An 18,908-nucleotide genomic window follows, 5' to 3' on the forward strand; every position below is an offset into this window, starting at 1 on the left:
CTCGCCCCGCCCCGGGGCCGCCCCAGCACAGCACAGCACAGCACGGCACGGCACGGCACGGCACGGCACGGCACGGCACGGCACAGCCCGCCCCACACAACTTGAGGACACTCAGCCCGAGCACTCAGCCGGCGGGCGGGCAGTTCGCCCCGCCCCGGGGCCGCCCCAACTCGGCCCGGCCTGGCCCACCGCACATAATCGGAGCACTGAACCGGCTGGTGGGCAGCTACCCCTGCCCCGGGACCGCCTCGCCCCGCCTCGGGGCCGCCCCAGCCCAGCCCAGCCCAGCCTGGCCCGGCCCGGCGGGATTACCCCCGCCAGCCACTCCCGCCGGCCCCCGGGGCGCGGAGCACGTGGCACCACGGACCTCATCGTGGGCTCCCGTGAGAAGTATGAATGTGATTCGTGTCAGTAAAACGAATGACTTATTGGAGCTCCTGTAGTGACATGAGAAGAAACATATGGCCAGCCAATTAAACAAAAATTCCAATTTATACCCACATGGCGAGATAAACAGGATAGTGTTAAATCAATTTATCTCCTATAACTTTGTCAAAGAGCACATGAATTGTAACACAAAGATTGAAGAGTTAAATTTTCCCACATCTAAGGGGAGCAGAATTTATAGTGGAGTTATCACTAAAGTTGTAAAAGTAACTTAGCTATAGTAGTATATGCTAAACTGCTTAACAATGTACTTAGAATGTTTATGCATGATTAATGAATATGTATGTAGAGACTAAACAAATGTTAGTTACACTGTGCTCGGCCTGCGATGGCAAAACAATATTTGCATCCGTCACACCCAGCATGCTGAAATTCCTTTTATCATTATAATAAATGCTAATTAAAAACCTATGACATTGAGACTACGTTTCTCACACTCCTGTGTGACATCCTGCGAGGCATCTCCCCAAGGTTGGGGTGAACCCCAGTTTCCCTGGAATCAGTCCACTTCCTCTGGCTGTCATGCCTGGGTTTAGTTCCCCTTCAGGCTGTGACCCCTGGACATCCAAGCTGATTTCAGCACAGTGGGAACACCAGTTTTGCCTCAGGCTGCCCTCAGACTTTGGAGAGGGTGAGAGCCCTGTGGCCAGCTCAGCGCTGGGCTTTGCTTTTGGCATCCCGCTGGGGGCAGAGACATTTCATGTCTTCAAATAAAGAGGTTCTCCCTGTGCACCACAGTGCATCCAGGGCATGAGGGCCTTACCTGTACCTGCTCTGAGAAACTGTCATGCAGGTGAAACCAGTCCGTGATGAACCCATCACCCCATTCAAGGACTCACTTCTGTCTGCTATTTACTAGAACCAGCAATGTGAGTGACTGCTGACACCATTCCTCTATTCCATCACCTGAAGTTCTCCCTCTTTTTTTGAAGCAGAGCTCTGTTTGCTTTCCATCATGTTAGCTGGAGTTGAAAATAGGAATGATCTTGAAGGTCCCTTCCAACCCAAACCATTCTATGATTCTATAATTATCATCATGGCTCGGCTTCATGAACAAAGATTGGGGAAGGGCTCTCCCCACGTGAGTGTGTCCTTCGAGCCTGCGCAGTGGATTTTTTAGATGAGGCACAGAGTGCATGGAAATGGCCCCACCCTTTATCTCCTAAGGTTCATCTGCCACGGGTGAGCGAGCTTGGACGGTGACCGTGAAGTCCTCGGGACTAGAACCCAACAGCCCCCGGTATTGCCAGGAGGTCTCCTATCCAAGTACTAACCGGGGCTGACCCTGCTTAGCTTCCAAGATCTGATGGGACTGGTCATCAGCATGGCATTTAACTGCCTAAATGTTTACTTTTTACCTGGTTTGATCAGCTATTTCTTTCATTATTCCAGGATACCAAGTTTTTAGTTCAACCAGTAGTTTCTTCCTTCAGGTGTCTAGAAACTCTATACAGTTTGCATTGTTTGGTCTGATGGTAAAATTAAACTTGTTCAAACATCAAAATGCAAATTTCCCAGGGAGAGCTTTCTCTGTAATTGTGGCCTTGACCATTGTTTTTAATTCAGAGCCTTTTTCCCCTTTGTTTGTCTTCACCACCTTCATTTTGGTTCTAAGAAGCTGACTTCTAGTCACTTCTCAAAAACATGGCTATGGGCTATTCAATGATTGCTTATCTCTGCTTTTATTCAAGATCCACATTCATTAACCTTACATTTCAGTTGAAGTAGACACACATTTTAATAGGAATTATAAAAATATAATGTAAAAAGAAGCTCCACCTTGAGGTTTGAACAATTTCCAAATGAGTGTGAAGGGACTGTCAGCTTGTTTAAGGGTTTGGGAAAATGTGAGAATGTATGTTTTAACTTACTTAATGGTAGAGGAGATCTCTGATTCAGACTTACAGAACATTACTCTTCTCCAAGGGGGAAGTTTGGGATTTTAGGGGATAGAAGGGTTAGTTTTCTTCCCTTTTTGTTTCACTAATACTAACTAAAGGGAAAAAGGGATTCTCATTCTGGCTTCTTGCTTATTGCCAGTATCAGGATGAAGAGCTGGCTTGAGCCACGGACCTCCCAGGGAAGAAAGCTCTGAAAGGTTTACCAGCTTATCTGATAATATAAAAGGGGAGAAAACCCTTTATGAGTTGGATGGTTAAATTTCTATTCCTTTTGCTTTGTGTGATTATAAGCCTTTGCAAACTCTATTTTAGCTGCTCAAAATGCTTATCTGCTTTTGCTTTCACTTTTGTTGAGTCAAAGGTGGTCTTAAGGTCACTGGCTAAATTGGAGAAACTTCATAGGCCATAGCAATCTTAAGAACAAAGATAATAGGGTTTTCTAAGTGTTTATCTGCCCAATCCTTCGGTCCACAAAATCTGAAGGATAACAGCAATGCTTCAAATTAAGATGGCGACTCAGGGAGGGTTCAGAGAAAGACGTGTCTCTCAGTAGCTAACAACAATCAGGAAAGCTCTCCACCATGTAGCAAGAGAAGAAGGACAATGCCAGAAATCTAGCAGTCTCAAGGAAGTGTAATTGGATGTACAGAGCACTTGAAGCATTGAAAATAAAATGGTCATTTGTAGAATGTGGCACACATCACTATATCCGTAATTCCGATATCCCATGTCCGTCATTACCACACTTTTAAAGTAACCCCTCAAAGTACTCTCTGGTGCTCATTTTAGAGAAACTAATCACTATGAACTGAAAGTACACTTCCAAAAGAATGCATACAACTGTGAGTCCTGCCAAATTCTGACTCAGGAGCAAAGTATGCTTTTTTCGCAGAACAGAGGATGTTTCCTAGAGTTTACTAAGAATGATGTGAACGAATTGATCATCAAACATTAGTAAGACTTTAGTTAGAAAGCAGTAATTTTGCAAATTTCTTCCACTGTGGAGCTGTTTTCCCAAGTGAGTTTTACAACCCAACCTGTTACCTCAATTACTCCAAGTGTACCGACGTGCTGAGTTAACACATAACTGGGAAAAGGCTGTCATTGCTTCCAACTGCAGGCCTCTGAGGCATGTTTCAGGTCTCAGACCTCTGGACTGATGCCTGTGCTGCAGCAAGACTGCATTGTTCAGAAACCAATCAACACCAAGAGGCCAGACAGGAGTCTGTGTCCTTCAGTATCTGGGAGTAACTGGCCTGGGTGAACTTCAGAACAACATAGTGAGTTGTTCCAGTTTGTCCTGAAAGGTACAACTCCTCTCCCCACACATTGATAACTGATGTTGTAAGTGTGACTATGTCACAGTGGTTAATTCAAGGGCTGTTTGGTAATTCCACTGAAGTTCTGCACAGGGGTCTTTAGACTTGTAGTTTAATATAGGTTAATGTGGAGGAAGGTAAGCAAGAAACACAAGTTTATGTCAGGGGCACTATTTATACTTAGGTAAATCTTGCTACAGCTTACTGCAGCACCAAAAGCTACAAATCATTGAAAACACAAACCAATTCTGAGTCTTCTACAGTCTGAACACACCTATTTTAGCACAACAACAGAGGTTGTGGCCACAAAGATACTCATTCCAGAAAATCTTAAATGTGAGTGTTGGTTGATCTTCTGGTCACCAAAGTCCAAATCAAAACTGAGTAGCTACATATCCTACTAGATCCCATCCCTTCATGCCCTCTTGTATGAGCCTCTCTTCTTAGAGAGGACAGGGTAGTAACAGAAACATAAGGACACACACATCACATTGCACTCGGAACAGTGCTTTTAGTGTTACACCTCAAAAGGCATGTAAGATCTGTTTTGTACATGGTGCAGTAACCTGAAACAGGTTTTCATGTACTGAGATTTGTTTAGTCATACTGCTTGGCATTTCCATACAAAAGAGAGTTCATATTTGATCAGCTGTATCTGTCTGTACTTAAAGGAAATTTATACTGGATAAAGCAACTGATCTCAAATTGGCATTTTAAGTAAGTGAAAAACATGAACATACCAGTTATCTCAACAGATAGCTTTTGCATTTGGAATCTGGTTTAAAACAAAAATCAATGTTGAATTTTTCTTTTCAAAAAAGTTAGAAAATTTTTCTTAAGTTCTACATCAAAATCACTTTTTCACATTTTTCAAGAGCAACTGCTGCTTAAGCAGAGGTGTTCTTAGCAGTTATGTGACTGTCGCTGCAACACTAAGCAAGGAATGCATGCTAGGAGCACCTTTCTCCCCACCCAAGACCACTGGGGATTTCTTTATGAAATGCTTCTCTTCTATCTTTTCTGTAACTCTTTTCCATGCCTCATGAGAATAGTTGTTGGGGAATTTTCCTTTCTGCCTTCAGCACACAGAAGTGCTATAGCTTTGTTCGATTCCCACTGTGACTAAGCAGGTCCAAAGCCCCTTTTTTGTGGCTTACCAAGTTACTACTTCATTAAATCAGACGTGCTTGTATTACTGACATGACCTGAGTAGTTCTGGTTTGAACCAAAGCAGTTCTCAAGGCAGATCCTGGAATGGCTTCAGGGTTATTGGTCTCCTTCAGATTTGCTTGAGGTGGAGACAGTATATTGGCACTAACAATACTCGTTAGAGCCAAAGCAAATAAGCCTTCACTAACCAGTATTTGAGTCACTGAACTGAAAATCAAGTTTCACAACTTTGTATCTCTGCCTGATACACATCCACCTCAAGATCTTATCCTGTTTCGTGGGTTAGAGCTGTTGGAGTCAGCAGAAATGCAACTGAAATGACTATGATTAATTTGCAGTGAGATCTGTGAGATGGATGCAGTGGTTCAACCCAGGCAGATGGATAGATAGACAGATAGATAGATAGATAGATAGATAGATAGATAGATAGATAGATAGATAGAGCACGAGTTTAAAATATTTCATTTGTTATGACCAAGATCTGTCTGTTGTTATTATGGACCAGCTCTCTAACTTCTGATTTTGCAATTTACTTATTAATTTGTACAATGTGTGCTCAGAAATTATTATTAAATATTGTACAGTAAGGACCAACATGCAGAAAAGAAACCTGGAACTGTGAACAAAGGACTTCAAGATTTAGCCTTCTCACCCAGCCAGAAAGGGACAGCACACAATAAAATCTGAACAAACCGTATAATGGCTACATGTCTGTAGTCAGATAATCCAGTGTCTTGCTAGAACACCACTAAAATTCATAGAATGGTTTGGGTTGTACCTTTAAGATCATCTAATTCCAGCCCCCTTGCCATGGGTAGGGACACCTTCCACTAGACCAGGCTGCTCAGAGCCCCCATCCAACCTAGCCTTGAACACTTACAGGGGTGAGGCATCCACAACTTCTTTAGGAAACCTGTTACAATGCCTTACCACTCTCACAGTAAAGATTTTTTCTGTAATATCTAATCTACACCTAATCTCTTTCAGTTTTAAACCATTCTTCCTTATCTTGTCACATGAACAAAAGCAACAAGTAAACTGGAGTAACAGAATGGCCTGAGGAAACCCATACAAGACTATTCTTAAAATTGCTAGAAGGGTACAAAAAGCATGCACACAATTGCAACAGACCCTTAAATATGGTAACTGAAAAAGGAAGAATCTAGGAACAGTAACTGGCTGTGGATTGAGCTTTGAAAAATAAAACTCTTATCTCAGGATACACTAGGGTATGTTTGTGATTTCAACCTGAATTAGGAGGAAGGAGTAGTTGCCTTAGAAGCGTGTAGAAATTACTGTACTGCTGCTTTCTTCTATGACTGCAAAAGCTCAGAACAACATGAGGCATAAGAAACAAAATTCAAAACTACTTTTGCCTGAGCTTTGACATCCCTTTTATCTAAAAAGCAAGAAAATCAAAGTAGCAGGTGTTTAGAAGATAATGCTCATGATAAAATAATTAATTACCTATGCCAATTGATTTCCCATGACTGGAACATGAACCCTTTGCCTTTAGAGAGCAATTTACTGACTTTCTAAGGCTAAACATAAATCTGTGCTAAATGCTGCCTCAAATGCTGCCAGAGACTAGGCAGATACTTTGATTAATATTTTGCCAAGCAGTTGACTTTTTTGTCTACTGGATGCATGTTTCAGGGTCTTGTGCTGGCATTGTCACTGTGCTCATGCAGAAGCCTTGTTTTCGCTAAGGCATTGTAAACAGTACAGCCATTGTTAGTGGTTTTTAATTGATTAGTCATCAGAAGCTTTGTACACAACCTAAGGAGGCATCTGATTCTAACTTAATTGCAGGAAGTCTTAGGAAAAGCCCAAGTAATTTGGAGTGGTGAACACAGCTGGAACTACAACCCGCTCACTCGAAAATAAGTTATGCTTTTTACTAGTTTTTTATATATTAATATCACGTATCCACTATTCTTTAATACGTGATCCTTAAGGTCCCTTCCAATCCAAACCATTCCATAATTATAAGATTATGCATTGTAAAGTCTAAAATACGTTACTTGGCACAATTATTTTTCTTTGCATCCACCGCGTACCCACCCCACCATAAAGTTAGGTTGCAAAAAGAGGAGCCACAGGCAAACAGGAAGGACAACAGAAATACTCCAATTAGAAATAAGAAGTAGAAATTCGTTTTCAGTCATCTAATATCAGCAAATATGGAGAGAAAGGAGCAAAACCACTTTAAATAGAAAACTACTAAGGCTGTGTCATGACATAGCTTTTGCTCAGTGACAGTGTATTAGCTCTAATTAAGATTTATCAACCTTAAAAACAGACTTACTTAAAACCTGTGAGTGAAACCTTTAAAAATGAGTTGGCAAATGCTGACAGTGGTGTTAAGCAATGCCAGCTTCCACTAACATTACGCTTTCTCCCTTGAAGACATTCATTATGTGGTTTTTTATTGCTATAAAACACAACTGGACCACAGGTATAAACTGACATTTTGAAGATGGGGAGGAAAAAAACCCCAACAAAATAATAAAAAATTAAGGAACAGGAAAGAGAACTCCAATATTATCTTCAACAGCCACATAAACTTTTCTGCTGAATTTCATGAAAATTTCTTCATTTTTCCTGTTGGCAGTGATTTAAGGACTACCTTTCTACAGGAGTGGAGGATAGAATATTTTGTGTACCCTTTTGGCCAGACAGTCAGTCACCTTTGTTCCCGTGGCCCTTGCTTTACGGTGTTAGGAACTGACCTGTGATACAGAAGTTACAGTAAAATATTGGCACTGTGTTTAGTGACTTATTGGACACAGAAAATATTTTGCCTGGATTTTGGTAATCAAAACCAGCTCTCCACCCACAGTAAATACAGCTGCAGGTGGCACAGTAAACTGCTAAGTTCCAAAATAAATGGAGTTCATTTTGAAATTCTTTGAATTCAAATGTTTTCCTTCTTTGGAATTCCATGTGCTCGTTTTGTCCTCTGTCTTTTTTCTAGATTCCATGTGAGTACCCACAGAGATGGGTACTGCAGCAATCATGGTCGCAGCCTGTGGGGATTACCTGACTCATGGATGTGTAAAAATGGTGACCATGGGGTTCTCAGGATTCTGCAGTACACAAGGACACAGAGGTTGAGGTTTCTGTGAGGTTGAGGTTTCTGTGAATTTGTTTATTACAAATTACTACAAAAACGATTAGTAAAACCAAATATAAATATATGCTACAAGTCACTTCAAAATTACTGCTATGAAAGTATATATATATTAAAAGAGTAAAGCAAATAGAGATATATTAGAAGTTATTGCAGTATTCCAACAAGTGAAACAAGTACATACTTACAAACCTTTACCTGTGGGTATGCCTATAAATACATTATTCAAGGTGTTATCAGTATGACACTCATGAAACCACTCCCAAGAGTGCATCTAATCAACAATGAAGAAGTCTTACTGCAAAGATGATTCACATCATGGAGTCTGGAGTCAGCTCCCAACTCCATGCTGCACCCTCAGCAAGGGTTTGGTCTGTCTGGGAGATCTCTTGCAGAGAAGCTTGTTTTGGGTAGGCAGCAAGTTACCTTTTACACCTTTATGGCATAAATATCTGTGTGTAGGACATAAGTTCCTGGAACAGTAGTTGTTTGACTCCTGTTTTCCTGGAAGGTCAGTTTCTTTGTCCTGCACCCAACAGGTTGCCTTTGCTCTGCCAACTACACCCCATCAAGGAAGTTTATACTGAATTTATCAGGGTCTGAGCTTATCAGGGATGTCTTGGAACTCTGACTAAGGAGATACCTTCTTTTTTGGTCTGTTTACTGGATTGTCCTTGTGGGGTTCCAGTCAGAACTTGAAATGAAATTAAGTCAGCCTTGCTCTGCAAGCCAGGACAATTGTGTAAGCCCATGTCTTCTCAGGAACTAAGGAATCTAAGCATGACTTACCAGGAAAGTGCCAGCTTGAGCTGGGACTGGAAAAAGCTAAAACTGCAACAGGTTCACTCTGGTACATACACCATATGGGGGAATTGATTACAAGTCAGCCACTTTATGCTATAAATTTCTGTAACCTCCCCTAGCCTACTGAGCAATTCTGTACAGGCAGTAACCTCCTCTTGGGGAGGGACAACCCTCAAGGGAACTTTTTGAGTCTAAGAAATCCCTGACCCAGGATCTGATATCTAGAACAAGTTAAGCAATATTTTGCATTAAGCCTAAAAGTTTACTCTCTGCTAGTGACATTTGTATATCCAGCTATAGCTTAATTATTAGAAGTGTAGTAAGTAGTAGAGTGTTTGACAGATGTCCAAATTATTTTTACCATCATTTTAATAATTGTGAAATCATCATCAAATGTTAAAATCAAATTGTTAAATCATTGTTTTATTATCATTCAATTATTGTTTAATCATTATTTGATTGTAATTTAAATTTCATTCTGTCATCAATTAGTTATCATTCCATCATGGTTTAATCATTATTAAGCCCCTTTGAGTTAACTCCACAATGAGGACTTTTCCTAACAATTCATCTGTGACAAGGTGGCACTTTGTCTGCAGTAGGGTGCTGAAACCACTGAAAAAAGCCTCCCCAGGAAGAAGATTACAGGATTTCTTGGAATATGTTTTAATGTACATCTTACAGCTCTTGCCAGGACCATTCTTCAGACCAGCTTACCAGTCTGTGGAGACTATAACCATGTCAAGTATGGTGCGCTGTACAGATGGAGGGCATCATCCAGAGCACACCAGACCAAGCATACACTGTACCTTCAGATGTCCCTAGGTAAACTCTGAGGATTATCTAGAGTCTGTCCAGAATGACAGAATGATGGACAAATGAAATGAAAGAGTGTACTGTGCTCATGGCCTTTTCCAATACCTCTCTTCCAGAGCTTTCTAAATATACCTTTCTTCCTAATGCACTTCCTAAGTGTCTTTTGCAACCAACCAGCAATTATCGGACTCTTTTCAAAAGCATTTAATAACTAGTCAGAGACAGTTCAGCCTAAACTGTTGATATTTGCAACAGCACACCACCAACAGCAAACAGTCCCATTATGTTTCTCAATCACTTCTCATGATAAGTGATTTTTCAAAATCTCCTGGATAGCTGTGGTGGTATCTGAGAGCTGGGAACAAGGAAATGGGGTATCCATGCTACCTTGCCCCCATAACATGTTCCAGACTGGCATGGTCCATGCAGATGAAGAGCAGTTTTACAGTTTTCAGCAGCTCATGTACCAGTTTAAACAAGTCATTTTCTCATGGGAGTAAATTACGTGTAATGGATATCTTCTGATAATGCTGTTAGGAGAAAAATCAATGTGTAGATCAATAGTCTTTGGCTAAAAAGAGTGTTGAAGAAGATTCAGTTCAACAAAGAAGTAAGGAAAGTGGGAACCATTTGGGGTTGTCTTAGGCTGTGGTTTCCCAAGAAATTCTAGCTTTGATTTTGTTGTGTTATATTTTAAAAAGCATAGCCCCTAAGAAACATTCTGAGCCAGAAGAGGTCTGTGTTGTTAATACCAGGCTTTTCTTTCAATGATATGAACAAAGGCTACTTACCTCTTTACAGTAAATCAGGCTAAATACAAAATCTATGAGTTTATTCCTAACCCTGCTATTCAAGACAGTAAAACAGCTAACCAGCATAATGTTGAATGTTAGTGAACTTAGAGGGTTAAGGTTAAACTGAAGGACTTATCTTATACTCACCTATTTTCTTCATCTCTTTATGGTGTATCAAGTCACTTCACAACTAAGTATCAGGTTCCCATATTGTTCAAGCTGCAGAAGCAGAAGCAAACCTACCTCCCATATGTATCCTGCATTGAAATTTCATAATGACAACAGGTGAAAACCATTCAAATAATTTGACTTGTCTCCACTGCAGCTGAAGGCTTTTTTTCTTGAGATGTCAGGCACAACAGAGGGTGGTGGTGCAAGAGGGTTGAAGCCTTCCGGCCTCTCAGTATCCTACCAAAGAAATCACTTCCTCTGAAGCACCCAGACCTTTCTGCTGCTGAGTGTAGAGTTTAAGACTGTGGAAAGTAACAGTTAGAGATTCAGGTGCTGGAGTCCCCTTGATTATACACCTTTCTGATTCTAGTGCCACTTGCCTCTTTTACAGAGCTTTATCATTATATGTATTATTTATTTTTATAATCTTCCATCTCAGTCATGTCTTGTCCCATTATGCAAAGCAGTGGTTAAACAGCTGTGATGTACACTTTTGCCCAAAAGACCATGGAATACATGTAAAGTTAAAGGATATTACCAACAAATTTTTACGGGAGGACAAAGATGTTAATAACAATACATGAGAACTATTGCTATGGTCTCCCAAGGGAGGCCATGCAGTTTGTTCCAAATCCCCTGTTTTGAGATATATCTGCTCATGTTTTGATAATTTTAATTTTATAGGATGTAATACTATCTCAACCTTTGTCTTAGACCTTCAAAGCTTATCAGATCAGCCAGACATATAAGGAAGAGGAAAATTTGAGCAGGACCTACATGGACAGTCAGAGATAGCCTTCTGAAAAAAAATGGTATTATTGTGCTGATTGAATGGTGAGAAAAGAGTTTGTATTAGTAGGGAGAAGGAAGGACGAGTCAGATTTCTGAGGCCACAACTAAAAGATTAAGAAAAATGAAGTGAAATATCACTACAAGGTACAGCATGGCTGTGCTTGCAAGTAGAGAAAGGTTTCTTTGTGATCCCCTGCAAAAGAGCAACCAAGAGTTTTAAGAACATGTTTCTAACAAATATTTGAACTGGAATCCTAATTCAAATCCGTCATTCCAATGTCATCTTGCTGTTGTGGCAGAAGGGCAGAGCAGTATGAACAGCAGCCACAGCTTTGACTCAGAGATTAACCATTATTTTACAAGTGAGTATAGCTGGAGTGAGAGAAACAAGTCACTGAGCTTAATTACTCTTTCTATTTTTTGTTCATTTCAATAGAACTCTCTGGATTTGTTATTATTTGCCTATGTGAAGTATCACAAAGTTGTCAAGTAATCTGGAGGACAAAGTGGGAGCAAATATGTTTTGAGAAGTTCTGACCTTATTTACAGGTTTCAAAGCAATTAAAGGAGATTGTCATTGCTGTGGATTTGGTTGGAAGTTTTTTGTCTTTTCTTTTGCAAAGAAACCTTGTGAGAGTAACCTCATAACCTCCGGTCAACTAGTTGCTTTCTCTCATTCCACAATAATTGCTATCTTTTACTGCTTTTATGAAATCACCTGTTGCTGACTTAACACTTTTCGCAGTACTCTGTAATGAATTCAGAGCCACCTCATTCACCATTGCTCAGAGCAGCCTTGACGTTTCCCCAGCTCAAAGCAAGCACACTGAGATGACGAAGGTCAATGCCTGTGAGATTAAGCAATATAATCAGTTTAGGAGAACATGCCAGTCACATCAAAGCTGACTCCACTGGGGCATTCCCTGAAACTGGTACTAGATCACTGTCCGAGAGGGTGTTAGCTTAAAAAAAGTGAATGACCAGAGTGCCTAATGCAAGGTAAAAAATCTGAATCAGGGACTAGCATTTAACTGGTATCACACAATGATTTGACCTGGTGATAATGTAAGCTATTAAACTGGTAATATAAACCTCTCATGAGTGCTAAGCATGGAGTTTGAAAGTGAATTAAAATGGACAAAGCAGCTGTGTTTTTTAATGCTTTTTAAAGATGCATTAAAAAGTTCAACTTACTGTAATGACCAGTTTCCTATGCACATCCAGAGTGGACTCTTCAGGTCAAAGAGTGGCCACTCATAACTAGGAAGGTGCTCCCATGCAAGGAAGCATCTCTTCCATCACTGGAGCAAATGGATGAAGCAGTTCTTGAGCTCTGAATGCTCCCAGCCTCCCTTATGTCAGCAGGTGATGAATAAGCTTCATGTCCTTCTGATTTCAGTTTCTTGAGCTTCAGCCTGAAACTCAAGAAACTGGAATCAGACCATAGCACGCTCTTGTTTGGGTTTTTTTCTTAATCAAGGGCACACCAAGGGTTGAATTTTATATTACATGCAGGGAAACTGGAAACAGTAGGCTTTGTTCACATGATTCAACTCTAAGTGTTCTCTTTATTTCCCCACCCTTCATTAGAACATTATTTGTGCTGTTGCTCAGCAGCACTGCAGGGAGCAGTTGCAGGATGACGGCATACTTGGGAGAAGGAGCAAATAAGGCAAAGGCTATAAAGGACTGAGAGTGAAAAGACAGAGCTAAAGGAAAGAAGCCAAGTATGTACTTTAGATAAACAGTCTCTACATAAATCTCATTGTAGAACAGACGCTATCTTCATTTTTAGAAAGTTAAGTGCACAGATTTAACAAGTTGCAAAACTTGTATTTTCCCTTGATTTTTTACCTATCAGAAGCTTTTAAAGCTTGTTTTGCTTTGTTCAAGATCAGCTTTTCAAGGACACGTTTCAGTTTACTGAAAACATTACAAATCTGACATACTTTTACACCAATGGGGTGAGGTGTTCAACTGCAACCAGCGGGGAAGGGAAGGAGTGTGATTAGCAGGCTGTGCCCCACTCAAAGGAGGTTTCCTGCACCTCCAGGACGTTCTGTACCCAGTGGATTCCTCCCCTGTACCTCCACGTGACCTTTGCTGTGCATCCTAGCTGTTAACCTCAGGAAAGTCATCAGGAAAGCCACAGTAGAGAAGGGCAAAGAAAAAGCAAAGCTGTTGTACAGTGGCACTGATAGACTGCTATGAAGGAGCTACTGTTTAAGGCAGCTTTCAGAGGCACCCTAACATGTGGGAGAAACTAGCCTGAGGCCCCAGCTGGCCTTCTACAGAGCAATTGTAGGCTGTCTCCTCACTTTCTTTGCACTGTTATCTACAGCAGTTGGGACCCATAATTTTCTGGAAAGGGATGGCATCAATGACTTATGGAGAGGATGTTACAATAACTGTTTCCTCTCTCTTGACACAGAAAGCAAGCTCACAGAGCATAGACAGAAATCAGATAAAACATCCTAAAAGAAAAATACTCAAAGGGCTTAGCTGGTAACTCAGAAAATATGAGCATATGCAAAATGAAATATGCAATGATTTCTACGTTGGCCAAATCCACACACCACTTTGGAGAAATGCAAGCTACTCATCCCTGATTGTGTTTCTGTTCCTGGCTTTAAAGCATGTAGACACAATGTTTTTCTCCTTTTACATTATTTTAGAAGTTTCTGAATAGATTTGGGTGACTTTCCTTTTTGAAAAATATACTTAAATGATTATGGAACATAGAAAGTCTCTGTCCAAAGGGATAATATTAACAATATTAAAAAGAGGTGACTCAGAAGCTTACAGTTTATATCAACCCAATTCATGACACTGTCTTAATTATTACTGATACTGTAACTCCCCTTCTGAAGCCTAATGCCAGCCAGTTATAACACATTTAAATAAAATTGACCAACTCACTGTTTACAACTGAGTTGGGTATGAAAGTTTGATGGGCTTTCCTGTATGTTTTTGTTGCAATGGCTAGTGAAAAACAGTCTTTGAAAGTCATTCTTAGGAAAACTATACTAGAGTCACCGTTTTATTGTTTATAAATATTTTTTAGAAACCTAGAAAAAAGTAGACTGCAGGGAATACAGCTCCTCACTGTAAGAGTAGTTTTGCATGGAGGTCAGTAGAACACTCCTAATTTGTCTTTCAAGAGGTGTTCAGCCACAAGTGGAGTTACATAAAGGCAGTCATGTCTACTACATCAAATGTAGTAGCAATCAGTGCAGCACTAAGGCAGATTAGACTGCAACTGGAACATTACTCAAAAGTTGTTAGCACGCTGTGCTTATACCTCTGTGGTTTGCCAGGCTTCCTGCCACTCCCTGTACCACTCAAAAAAGGAGAAACTGTCATCAACATAAACAATAAAAGTAGCATCAGCACTTGCAGATATTGCAAGTTTGTTTTCTGTTAAAGAAGTAATATAATTTTATCAATTTTTTTCAGTTCCTCATTTGATAGTATTTGTCAATCTGGGTCAAACAGGATGCTAATTCCCTGGCTGTCTGCAATAGATACAAGTTAGTTCACATCTATTCTCAACTCTGGATCCACATATGCAATATGAATGTAACCCATGTGAGGACTAGCAGCTGGGACCCATGGGCAGATGCTCCTTTTCATTCCTAAAATCATATTTCTCAAGCTTGTCCCATTCTGAAGAGATGGAAGCGACCTGTAGTCCCTGAGTTTGATGCATCTCACCTTTGCTAGGCCTTTCATAATTTTGGTTGTTTAGTTGATAGTAAGTCTGAAATATGTAAAACAAGTTTTACTGGCAGATTTATGGTGTGCCCTCCTTTTCTTTGTCAGAGTTGTCAGCAGCTATGAAGAGCAAAAAATGCATTCAGCACATTAGTTCACAGTTTCTTTCTTGCTCTGTAAGTGCTAGTTCTATGTTCAGAATCGTGTGGGCGTGGGCTGGATTGTTTTTATCTATATACAGTAGCTTACATTTACCTGTACGAGATTTATCTGCCACTGTTTTGCCTACTTTCTCTGTCTTGTGAGATGGAGTTTTTTGTCATAGTCTCTGTTTTCTTTGACTTCTAACCAAAATCATAGTCTGCTTTCATTTATAATCTCATTCCGAGGTTTCCTCAGTACAGCTGTCCTTGAGCTCCTCCCCAGTGGCTGTTATTCCCGTCTCCTCATTCACCTCCTCCTTCAAACAACACCTTCGCCACACCCTCTCTGTGTTCTTACCCATTTCCAGTTTCCTGGAACATATCTAACATATCATTTCTTAAACATATCTGCTTGTCTCCCACTCCCTGTATAACCATCTGCTGTCAAACTTTACCCACATTGTTCTTTTTTTCCTACAAAAGTGGCTAATACCAGTGTCCCTATTTAGACAATCTCCATCTTTCAAAAATTTCTTCTCTTTATGAGGTTCTATTTCCTACCCACTTTTACTCTTTTCTGTTATTCCTTCAAACTCCTCAGTAGAATATGAACCACTTGCTCCTAATCTAACTTCGGCTGGAGTTAGTTCACTTCTCAGTCTTAGGCTCCATGGTCAGTCTGCCCCAGCTCTCCTGCTGCACAGCCACATCTCTCAACCTCTTTTTTGAGATGCACCATGTACTTCTTTCCTCCACTCCTTTACCTCTGGCCCAGGTGTAGTCCCCTGTGCACTCATGCAGTTTGATTCCTGATGCCCACTTGCCAGCTGTGGGATGGGCACAGGCAGCCAAGGAGAGACTACTTTCCCTCTCTCAGTAGAAGTGTCCAGATTGACTGTCATGTAATAGAGTAAATACAGGAAATATGAGCTTTTCTTCCTAGACTAGAGGGTCCTATTGTTCTGCAGACTTGTTCTGCCTGTTCAGCACAAACAGCCACAAAGCAATGAAGCATGTTCAGTAAAGGCTGAAATCTTTAGAACTATAGATTGCTAAACCTCAAAAGACTCTCCTAAACATTCTATTGGGGAATTTTCCATTTTCTATTAGAGCAGGAATTTCACATCATCCCACCTTATTTCTCAAGTACATTTCATAAATGAGATATCAACACTGAATATTTTATGATATTTTAGTTTCAAAGTTCCTAATTTCTCATAATGATGAAAACAAGTGGAGTTGGATTAAACAAAACAGAAAGGGAGAATGGGAAGCCAAACCTGATGTTAAAAAGAAGAGGGAAAAGAAGTATTTGAACTTTTAAAAAATTGAGGATATGAGTGGAGAAATTGTCATGTGTGCATAGCTTTATCAGGAAAGCAATATAAAACACAGAAGATAAATAAGCAAGAATCAACAGAAACTAGAAACAAAAAAAATTTTAAAGAGGTTGCAGAAAAAGATACCGTTGTTAAAAAAAATGCCAAGACAAAACATTTAAAATTTCATAAAAAGTAGTAGCCACAGAACATATAAAAGATGAAAAAAATGGATTTTTATTTTTAGATTATAAAAATAATAGAGGGGTAAAGTGGAAAAAAAAACAAGAGAAGGAAGGTGATGACTGCAAAAGGAACACTGGTGATTCTGGAGTGTTTCAAAGTAATGTCATAGAGCTGCAACTTTCTGAGAAGCCACCAAAGGACATGCTTGAAGAGGAAGTGAAGCATGTGCTTTGTGGCTTAGGTGACCCAATTAGTATTGGAAATTGCCCTGATTTAGTAAGCAGGAGATATACTTTTTATAAATCACTGTCTTAAGTATAATTAGTTGCCTATCCATTTTAATAACATGGCTAATTCTTTGATGCTTGATTGTGTTTTCTGTTGAAGGCAACTTGTTGGGGCATTTTTCTTATACATAGGGCTAAGCAAGCCAGTATTTTTCTATAAATTCTCACTTCACAAAGTCTTTGCTAAAAAGGTGAAATGCTTTGCAAAGTCTTACAGATCAGATTCATCGTTCATTTTGAGTAGGCCCACCTCAAATCAACAGCTGAGCCAACTTCAAATACAAATAGTTTCTTACCTCAATTTTACAAGAAGTTTCTGTGAAGGATGGCATCACTTAGTCTGAATTCAGGAGGACAGCAAAGATCTGCTCATAAAGATTCAAAAGTTCTTCCTTTGTCTACCAGCGTGTGTAAGGTCAAAGTCCCATAATTAAAACATAAACCATGCAGTCATTTTAATCTGTATTTTTTTTTCTTTTCAGAATTACATAAAACCACATTAGACAAGAGTTTTTGGCAATTAAAAGAGATCATTTTTGTGCAATACAAAATCCAGCTGTTCAGCACGGATACTTTTTGTCCAGGCCATAATAGGCACTACTTAAATCATGCAGTGAAGTTGCCGGTGTTCAACTAGTTTTGGCTAAACCTTGAAACCTGTGCTTGAAGTGACTGTAATCATCCCAACCCTCTTACATCCTTTTCCTTCCCCACCTAATCCTTTTCCTCTCTCTTTCATGCTTTAGGATTTATTAACTCATGCATAACTTAGAAATAATTTTAAGTCCGTTGGAAATTGGAAACTGTCATTTTCACTGTATGAGTGTATCAGATTATGAGCAGCTAAGCTTGTTTTGACGTTTCTGGAGATAGTTTTGGCTCCATCTCTTTACACTTGTCTCCCTCATTTCCAGGCAATTGGAAAAATCTAAAACAATGAAGGGATATGTTGAAGCTTCCTGTTTTATCTCCTTCTGATGTGCAGCGGAGAAAAGAAGAAGATGCTTCCAAACTGTCTTCCTCTGTTTTCAAGTTCTGCGTATTTTTATATTAGAACAATAGCAATTCCCTAGCTGCTCTAGAAGATTGCCAGCATGCCTAAATGTTTCGCTAACTCTCACAAAATTTGCATCCTTTACAGGTAATTTTTCAGTCCTCTTATAGCTTCAAAATTGGGAAGGTAGCTCAGTGCTCCTTGTCTTCTCATGCTCTGAATCTCTACTGGAGCTGGAGGTGTCCCCAGGATGCCAGCTAAGTGGCATTCCCAGGCACATCTTTGCTCCTTCACGGTGTGGATCAGCTCACTCTTCACTATAACCTGCTTCAGCCCTGTGAGAGAACAGAGGTTTCTTGAGAAATTCTATGTCTAATTGGTGAGAATATTTGCACCTCCTGGCAGGTAAGTGTATACACACCTTACAAAACTGAGCAAAAATCTCTGCTGTGCCTTGATAGCCCAATATTGACAAAAGTGACCACAACTAGACTGTCTAACAAGGATGGTATATCCTTTATGAAGTCTACAAGGGATGAGCTTGCTGTACGTGAGAGAGACACTGCACTTTGCTCCACATGGATGCCAGTGTAAGCAATGCTGTAGAGATTGAGAATTGGTATACATTAGCAGTGTATCACACAGCACACATTATTTTTAGATGAAAAAACTTTTCTGCATCCATACTTGGGAGTTGCAGCTTTTTCCAACTGAAAGAGCATTATGTTGCAGGCTTCAAAGCTGCTTTCTTATCTTTTGCTGCATTCTGTGTGTTTGCCCTGCCCCTTTTGCTTCTCTGCCATAAGAAAATTTGCAACAAAATTAAGAACTACACCATAGACCTTCATCTCTGTAATGTTCTCTCAATTTCTGCTGAGACTTTGGCTAACACACAGCTAATGCTAAGGCCTGATGTGT

The sequence above is a fragment of the Pithys albifrons genome, chromosome 1 (genome assembly GCF_047495875.1).
Source record: "Pithys albifrons albifrons isolate INPA30051 chromosome 1, PitAlb_v1, whole genome shotgun sequence".
Lineage (NCBI taxonomy): Eukaryota > Metazoa > Chordata > Aves > Passeriformes > Thamnophilidae > Pithys > Pithys albifrons.